This window comes from Myotis lucifugus, unplaced genomic scaffold, assembly GCF_000147115.1.
Source record: "Myotis lucifugus unplaced genomic scaffold, Myoluc2.0 scaffold_6, whole genome shotgun sequence".
Taxonomy (NCBI): domain Eukaryota; kingdom Metazoa; phylum Chordata; class Mammalia; order Chiroptera; family Vespertilionidae; genus Myotis; species Myotis lucifugus.
The window spans coordinates 2,024,993-2,033,860 of NW_005871054.1; positions in this window are offsets into that span (position 1 = coordinate 2,024,993).

Below are 8,868 nucleotides of genomic sequence, written 5' to 3' on the forward strand. Positions count from 1 at the left end.
CCAAAGAAAATCTTACCATAGAAAGTTTATTAGCAAAGCTGTCTAAAAATATCACTATTACAGTGAAAAATAAGACAAACATATATTGACATTGACAGCCTATAATAATTTTACTGCCTCCATTTCACAAACTCAGTCCCACTCCTTTTAAAAAAATATGCAACCCTAGCCAGTTTGGCTCAGTCGATAGAGTGTTGGCCTTCGGACTGAAGGGTCCTGGGTTCAATTCCGGACAAGGGCACATGCAAAAAATATATATATGCAAAAGCCCTGATGCAGGATATGAACATCCCTATTGAGCATTCAGTTCAAAATGCTTGTACAATTTTTTCTTCAGCACAGTGGACTATTTTTATATCATGCAGTGAACTACTTCAGTGACTCTTTTATTGAAATTTTCCACAAAATTAGAACAAACACATTTGATGCATCAATAGCAAATTTTAACTTCTCTGAGCATTAAAGTCAATCAACTGCAAAACTAATGTGAAACTAAACTAAACCTTAAGAGTAGAACTTCTTCACATAACCCCTTAAAATTTCATTTTAAAAATCAACTTTTAAAATACATAAACCAAGCCCAACCAGCATGGCTCAGAGGTTGAGTGTTGACCTGTGAACCAGGAGGTCACAGTTTGATTCACAGTTAGGGCATATGCCTGCATGGCTGCAGGCTCGATGACCAGTGTGGGGTGTGCAGGAGGCAGCCAGTCAATGATTCTCTCTCATCATTGATGTTTCTCCCTCTCCCTCTCCTTTCCTCTCTGAAATCAATAAAAATACATTTTAAAAAATACATAAACCAAGACCTGATACCAAAATAAAGTGAGGGAATTACACACTACCAAAAGATACAATTTACTTCATGGATTCATTTTAAAAATCATGACAGGGAAAAAAAATTTTAAAGAAAAACTGTCATAAAAAATATATCCTAAAAATTACGTTCATCATAGTGTACATGTGCACACATGCATGCACACACACACACACACACAAATGTTGGCAAATTAACTCTACTTGATGGTACATTGTTGTAAATTCTTTGTTGAGGACCTAGGGTCCTATACAAGAACACAGGTCCATAGGAGTTACCTTAACAAGTATGAAGTGCCACTGCCACTTTAATACAAGTTTGCTTTGGTAGTGTGGAGTCAGCCTATCCCTATACTTTGGGAATATTTTCAGGTTTTAATGCATAGATAAATTGTATTTTTTTTCCATCAATTCAATGCCAAACAAAATCCTTTGTGCCAGACAGGGTCCATGGATCCAAAATCAAATTCCAAAGACAAAATATTGAGTTCTCAATTCTACACACTCTCAATACTAAACACCCTCTTTTTTTTTTTAATGAATACCACAAGTTCCTTAATCAGACCACTCTTTCAACATGTAATAGCCCAAACTAAATTGCCATGACAATCCACTATGATTCTTTATCTTTTCATCTCAATTTCTCATTCCTACTCAGGTCACCTTTCACTCTCTCCTGATAGTCACTACTATGGTGATCTACACCTTACCCAGACTGTTTATCCTTGATATTTCCAATCAATCCGGTCCACATCCCTACTACCCTAGTCAGGGAGCAGCACTGACAACTTCAATGTTCTATTTCTGACCTTATCGGAAGGGGGGAGGGGACGCTTGTGGAGTACTGTTTATAAAATCTACAGTAGTGTACAGTAATGCCCTATGACTTCACACTCTCACCACTCACTCATTGAGTAATCCAGAGCAATTTCTAGTCCTGTATGTTCCATTCATAATATGTACCCTATACAGATGAAGCATTTATCTTTTATACTGTATCTCTACTGTGTCTTTTCTATGTTTAGATACATTTAGGTGCACAAATACTTACCACTGTGTTACAATTGCCTAGTATTCAATATAGAAACATGCTGTACAGGTTTGCAGCCTAAGAGCAATACCATGTAACCTTGGTGTATATTGGAGGCTATAACAACTAGGTTTGTTTAAGTGCACTCTATAATGTTCACACAACTTTGCCTGATGATGCATTTCTCAGAAGGTGTCCCCATAGTTAAGTGACACATGACTGTACTAAGTGACTACAGCCTCTTCTCTCCCCTGAGCTCGAGACTCTTATAATTAACTGCTCAATTAAGATGTCCATCCGGATGTCCCAAATTTTAAGAAAAGCAAAGCCAATTTTTGATTTCTCTTTCATGCCAAACCTTGTCCTTCCCAAGTGTTCCCCATCCCTGTTATTATTATATTCACCTGGTTGCTCAGGCCAAAAAACTATAATCATTACTGATTTCTCTCTCACTTTATATCATATCTAATCCATTTTTAAATTCTGTCAACTATACATTCAAAAACATTTATTTCCAGTAACACAGGTATATACATTTGTCAAAACTTTGCCCTGGCCTGTGTGGCAGAATTGGTTGGAGCATTGTCCCCTGTACCGTAAGGTCACAGGTGCGATTCCCAATCAGGTCACATGCGTAGGTTTCTAGTTTGATCCCTAGTGTGAATGAGTACAGAGGCAACTGATCAAAGTATTTCCCTCACATCAATGTTTCTCTCTCTCTCCTTCCCTCCCTCTCTCCCTCCTTTTCTTAAAATGTATTTCAAAAGTAGGTTTTTCACATCAAGGCTGATGTACCTCTGTCTCAGTACTAGACAGTCAACAGAGAAATGCTTGCTGAATCCACCCAGATTCAGAAGTGGATCTGAATTACTTACTAATGTAATTTGGACTTCATAAACTGAAGTTAATACTTAGAGTGCATGTAGCATCCTGATGTCCAATTGGAATGTTAAATTGGGTTCAGTTACAGAGAGCTTGGGACATCTGATTAAGGAGTTTATATTTACTCAACAGGCCAGCATTACAAACTTAAGCACTGGAAAGAGCTACTTTTTTTACTTTTCAAATCCTGAGGTCACAAGGTTTGCAGAGAGGTGTGGAATAATGAAAAAATACAAGGTGTTACTTTGAAGGATATATATACACCTTTTTATACCTCTAGAATTTTGAACCATGAGATTATATTACCTATTTTTAAAATAAATTATAATTAAAACTATTTAAAAACAAGAAATTCTTATGTGACAGAAAAATCAGAAACAAATATATTTATGCCTTTTTAAGAAAAACTTATACTTTTTGAATGCCATAACTAAGAATTAGATAGAAAAAATATAAGAACATAAAATACATTATATGTTTAGGTGATATAGACATATACACAGAAAACTAAAATACATGCTCATACATAATGGTTCTTTACCAAAAATTAGGGAGGTTCTACTGGAATTGGATTCTACAACCTTAATTACCATAACTACAACATGCCAATTTTCAACTAGTTTCCTTCAGTACCTGAACAGCCATTGAGTGCTCATATGTGAAGACTTCTCTCAGAAGTCTAAAAGCCTGCCAGTGATAAAAGAATAGAATAAGAAATAAACTACGATAAAAGAGAGCACAGTCTCTTTCTCTCAAACTCATCTCCAGTGGCCAGTCTCACCACTTGCCAACAGCTACATCAGTTAAGAGAGAATAATAATTAAATGACTTGGGGACAGCCATAAGAGTAGGAGATATAAACTTTTATCTCCAAATTTGCCAGAGCTCTACCTGGCAATCAAGGAGTGATGAGGAACAGGATCTCGCAATACAGGGTCATTCTGGTTTTTGTTCCTGACTTAAATTCTAGAACACTACACCATGAAAGAATCAGGAAGTGGACTATTGAGCTAAGGGAAATCATGCTGCATCAATCAGGGCAAAGGCAAAATATGATAAATGGCAACAAAAAGAAAGCAGAAATCCCAAACCCTCTAATCTATAGAATCCATCTTTTGATCAAGGACAAAGTGCTGTGAGTTTACTCATGACCTAGTCCTAGATCAAAAGGTGGCCTCCTTAAACCTTACCTTCATCCTGTTACCTGCCATGTCTAGACTCAAACCCTATGGCACAAGAGAACACGGGGAAAAGTTTCTCTTCTCCATAATCATAGAAATAACACATTCTCCCTAGGAAAATATACCCTGATTCCCATTACTATGCCTTTTCTAAATCCTTTGAGTTTCATCTTCATTTTTTTGAGTTTCAAATTCATGTAGAAGTCAGTGTATTTTAAATATACTTTATCCTAAAGTCCTGAATGGGCACTTGGTAAGATTTAAAACATAACATTAAAATGCTACTTCTTGCCCAGCCAGTGTAGCTCAGTGTTTGGGCATCTACCCAGGAACCAGAAGGTCATGGTTCCATTCCTGGTCAGGGCATATGCCCAGGTTTCAAGCTCAATCCCCAGTGTGGGGCATGCAGGAGGCAGCCAATCAATGATTCTCCCTCATCACTGACGTTTCTATCTCCCTCTCCCTCTCCTTTCCTCTCTGAAATCAATAAAAATATATTTTTTAAAATCCTATATAATAAAACCCTAATATGCAAATCGACCGAAAGGCAGAACAACCGGTCACTATGACGCACACTGACCACTGGGGGGGTGGGGCCGGCCAGCGGGCAGCGCCAGGCCGCCAGCCAAAGCAGATGCCAGTGGGCCCCCCTCCCTTCCCCCCGATCACCCCACCCGCCAGTCACCCCACAGATGGCCCTGATCACCAACCAGGCCTAGGGACCCTACCCTATATATTGGGAACAGTCTCTTAGATTTAAAAGTTAAAACCTGGCAAGGCTACTCTAACACTGAAAAAGCAGGATGATGCAGCAATGACATGCATGGACTCTGCCTTGCACATTTTGTGGTCAGCCCTGATTCTGACACTTATAACTGTGACAAAGCCAATTACTTCACTTCTCTCTGCTTCAATTTTTTCACCCATAAGATGGGGAAAATGGTACTACTGCCTCAGAAGGATCATGTTATGTACCACTTTTTATAATCAGGGCAAAAAAATGTAGCTGCCCATACAACAGCAAGATGCCTTTCACCTGTATGAAAAGTATGGTCACTCATATATGCAACATCCCGGATTGCGAGAAGGATGTCCAACTGCCGGTTTAGGCCCGTAAACCAGCAATTGGACATCCCCCAAGGAGTCCCGGATTGTGAGAGGGACCCTCCCCGTCCACCCCCCCCCCCACCCCCGTGCATGAATTTCATGTACCCGGCATCTAGTCTAGTAAATAAATAAAAGACAATGGTACCTACATACACAGGTTACCTCCAAAGGCACAACCCTAATAAAATGATAATTCATCTTTCTTTTTATAGTTTACTAGAGGCCCGGTGCACAAAAATCTGTGCACTCAGGGGGGTCCCTCAGCCCGGCCTGTGCCCTCTCGCAGTCTAGGACCCTCGGGGGATGACCACCTGCTGGCTTAGGCCCACTCCCCGGGGGATTGGGCCTAGGCTGGCAGTCAGACATCCCTCTGGCAGCCTGGGAGCCCTCAGGGGAATGTCCACTTGCCAGCGGGGAGCAGGCCTAAGCTGCAGTCGGACATCCTTAGTGCTGCTGAGGAGGCGGGAGAGGCTCCCACCACCACCACTGTGCTGGCAGCCATCAGCCTGGCTTGTGGCTGAGCAGAGCTCCCCCTGTGGGAGTGCACTGACCACCAGGGGGACAGCTCCTGCATTGAGCGTCTGCCCCCTGGTGGTCAGTGTGTGTCATAGTGACCAGTCATTCCCAGTTGTTCTGCTGTTAGGGTCAATTTGCATATTACCCTTTTATTATATAAGATAGAGGCCTGGTGCATGGGTGGGGGGCCGGCTGGTTTGCCCTGAATGGTGTCCCGGATCAGGGTGGGGGTCCCCCGTGGGGTGCCTGGCAAGCCTGGGTGAGGGGCTGAGAGCCGTTTTCAGACTGGCCACACCCCCTTCAGGGTGGGGGTCCCCGCTGGAGTGCCTGGCCAGACTGGTGAGGGGCTGAGGGCCGTTTTCAGACTGGCCACACCCCCTTCAGGGAGGGGGGTCCTGCTGGGGTGCCTAGCCAGTCTGGGTGAGGGGCTGATGGCTGTTTGCAAGTTGGCCAAGCCCCCCAGCGGGGAACCCTCACCCCATGAGGGTGTGGCCAGCCTATGTGAGGGGCTGATGGATGTTTGCATGCTGGCCACAACCCCCAGCCACCCAAGCTCCCAGTGGAGGCTGGCTGGAAGCAGGTATCTAGGATTTATTTATCTTCTATAATTGAAACTTTGTTGCCTTGAGCAGAGCTGGCGGGAAGCTTGACTTCCTCCATCGCTGGGGCAACCAAGCCTCCTGCTTGCTCCAGCTCCGTGGCTGCCGGCCCCCATCTTGGTTGGGTTAATTTGCATATAGTCGCTCTGATTGGCTGGTGAGCGTGGTTTGGAGCGTAGCAAAGGTACAGTCAATTAGCATCTTTATCTTTTATTAGTGTAGACTAGAGGCCTGATGAGGGAAATTCGTGCAAGGGGCTCGCGACCCTCACAGCCGCAGTGACTTGCCTCAGCCCTCACAGCCCCGGCTTCATCCGTAAAGTTGTCCGGAAGGACGTGCGGAAGGTCGTTCGGCTGTCCAGTCTAATTAGCATATTACGCTTTTATTATTATAGATTCCTTCTTCTCTAATTTATACCAGATGTATTTTCCTATCCTCTCAATACTTGCAATTTATCTTCAATGCCATTACTGATCTCCTTTTATTCAATTGGCATCTCTAAATTTCTTTCTTTACCTTTTATTCTTCCATACCCCCAAAATAATACCTAAATGTAAAAGTAGCTAATAAAAAATTGTCTTACTATGCACCCAAGTCTATTTTTTTCTTATTTCCTTTAAATAGTTTCTAACTCATAACACACACATCCAATAATTTAAGATTTATTGCAAAGATCAAAATGAGGAATGGTAAAAATAAAGGAAGAAAAAATTATAGGCTAAAAGTGTAGAAATTGGTCCTAATTTGTATCTATCACAGAACCCTATGAAAGTAAGGCAAAAGGAATACTAACTAAAAGTCATTACAACAAATTTTTATATATTGAAAAGATTTTAAAGCTCTATTTAGGGATCCACTTATAAAATTCCAGTACATCAAACAAATGTTTTTCTTTGAGCCTGTCACCTTGTCAGTTTTAAACTATATTGTTAAATGAGGTGGGGAGAAGCAAAATATTTAGAACTAATGCCTGAATATTCTAGAACATCCAAATGTTTTTAGTGTTAAGGCCAGATCCTATAATAAAGATCCTATCAATAAGAAATACTTGTAATGAGGATCTTCTTCATGTATTCCTTAGCTTGGTTAGTAGTACACCCAGTCTTCCAAACCAGAAACTTGGGTGTCAACTTAGACCTTTCCCTCTCCCTCATCCCAATTCTTTCCAGACCTCTGACTGATATGACCACTTACGTGTCCTAAGTGTTCATCTAGTCTATTCTCTCCATTCCCTCTGCCACTGCCTTAGTCTAACCCTTTTCCCTCATCTTATCTATTGCAACAGCTACCCCTAACATTACTGCCTCCATTTTCTATGATCCTTACTCCATGCTCTCATCAAGTGATTTTCCAAAATGTCAACCTACTGTCTCTTCCACTCAAAACTGTTCACTATGTCCCTACGTAGTGAAAGGCTTTGAGTGGAAGAGACGGTAGGTTTTTTGAGGATTTGAATCCTTCCTGCCTCTCAATCATCATATCCCATTGCACTACCCCCGTCCTGCACTTTAAGCTTCATTATCAAAATCCACTGCTTGCATTTCCAGCACACCCAAGCTATTTAATACCCCATGCTTTTGCATAAACTGCTGCTTCAGTCTAGAATATCTTTCATTTCTTCCCCCCTTGGCTTCCTGGCCAACTACTATGAATCTTTCAAAACCCATCTTAGATTCCATGAAGGCATCCCAAGACCCTACCCCCTCTCTATCCTTAAGAGTTAAATATTTCCTTCTCTGCCAACTTTGTAAGTAATAATGGCATTTGTTGGGCATTTACTATGTGCCTGACTCTGTTAGAAGCATTTTCATGTATTAACTCGTTTAATCTTCACAATAACCCTTCCTATGAAGTGGTACCATTATTACCTTTGTGGATATTTAAACTAAACCACAGACAATTAAATAAGCTGTCCCCAAGGATGCCCAGCCGTTAAGTGATGGACACAGATTAAAATCCTGACAGCATACATATTTATATTATTGCACTGATCACAGTGAATTTATTTACATGACCATCTTTACCCTGAACCAAGAGCTCCTTGTAGGGACTGTCATATTCAACTCTAAAGCCACACTCCCTAGTATAAAGTGGGTAATCAGTACATGCATTTCTTGAGTTGCATATAAAATAACATTCCTAACAAGTTCAAGAAAAATCACTCAGAAACTAGTTTCCAAATAAAAATTCAAATATGCTGTACGAGTTCTAGAATAGAGCAAGCCATTTTTCCAACTAATAAAAAGAATGTCAAATAGAGAGATTAATACAGACATGAGATTATAGTTCTTGTGGACAGTAAAATGGACTTATTTTTGCAGTAATACTGCTTAATTACTGCAATAAATCAAAACCCAAAGGACCATTTGCTTAACATTAACTTTTTTCCTCTCACTACATAAGAATCCTTCTTACTGATTATTCAGGGCAGTGAAAAGAAAGCCCTAAATTTACTTTGCTCAAGTGGAAAGAAGCAAATCATAGACCAGCATTACTAATTGCTTCCTTAAGTCTGGCCAAGAACTGTATCCCATTAGGCAATTAAAATAAAACAGTTGCCTGACTAAGCATATAGCAAAAGAATTTCTAAAGTTAATGTAGACTGGCATTTCATCATTCAAAACATGAAAAATTGTTTATCCGAAGCAAAGAAAAATGAAAAATCATGAAAAAAGAACATTATCACCAGGCCACAAGAATATAGAATTTATGGCTCTGTACATATGCCTATGTGTAT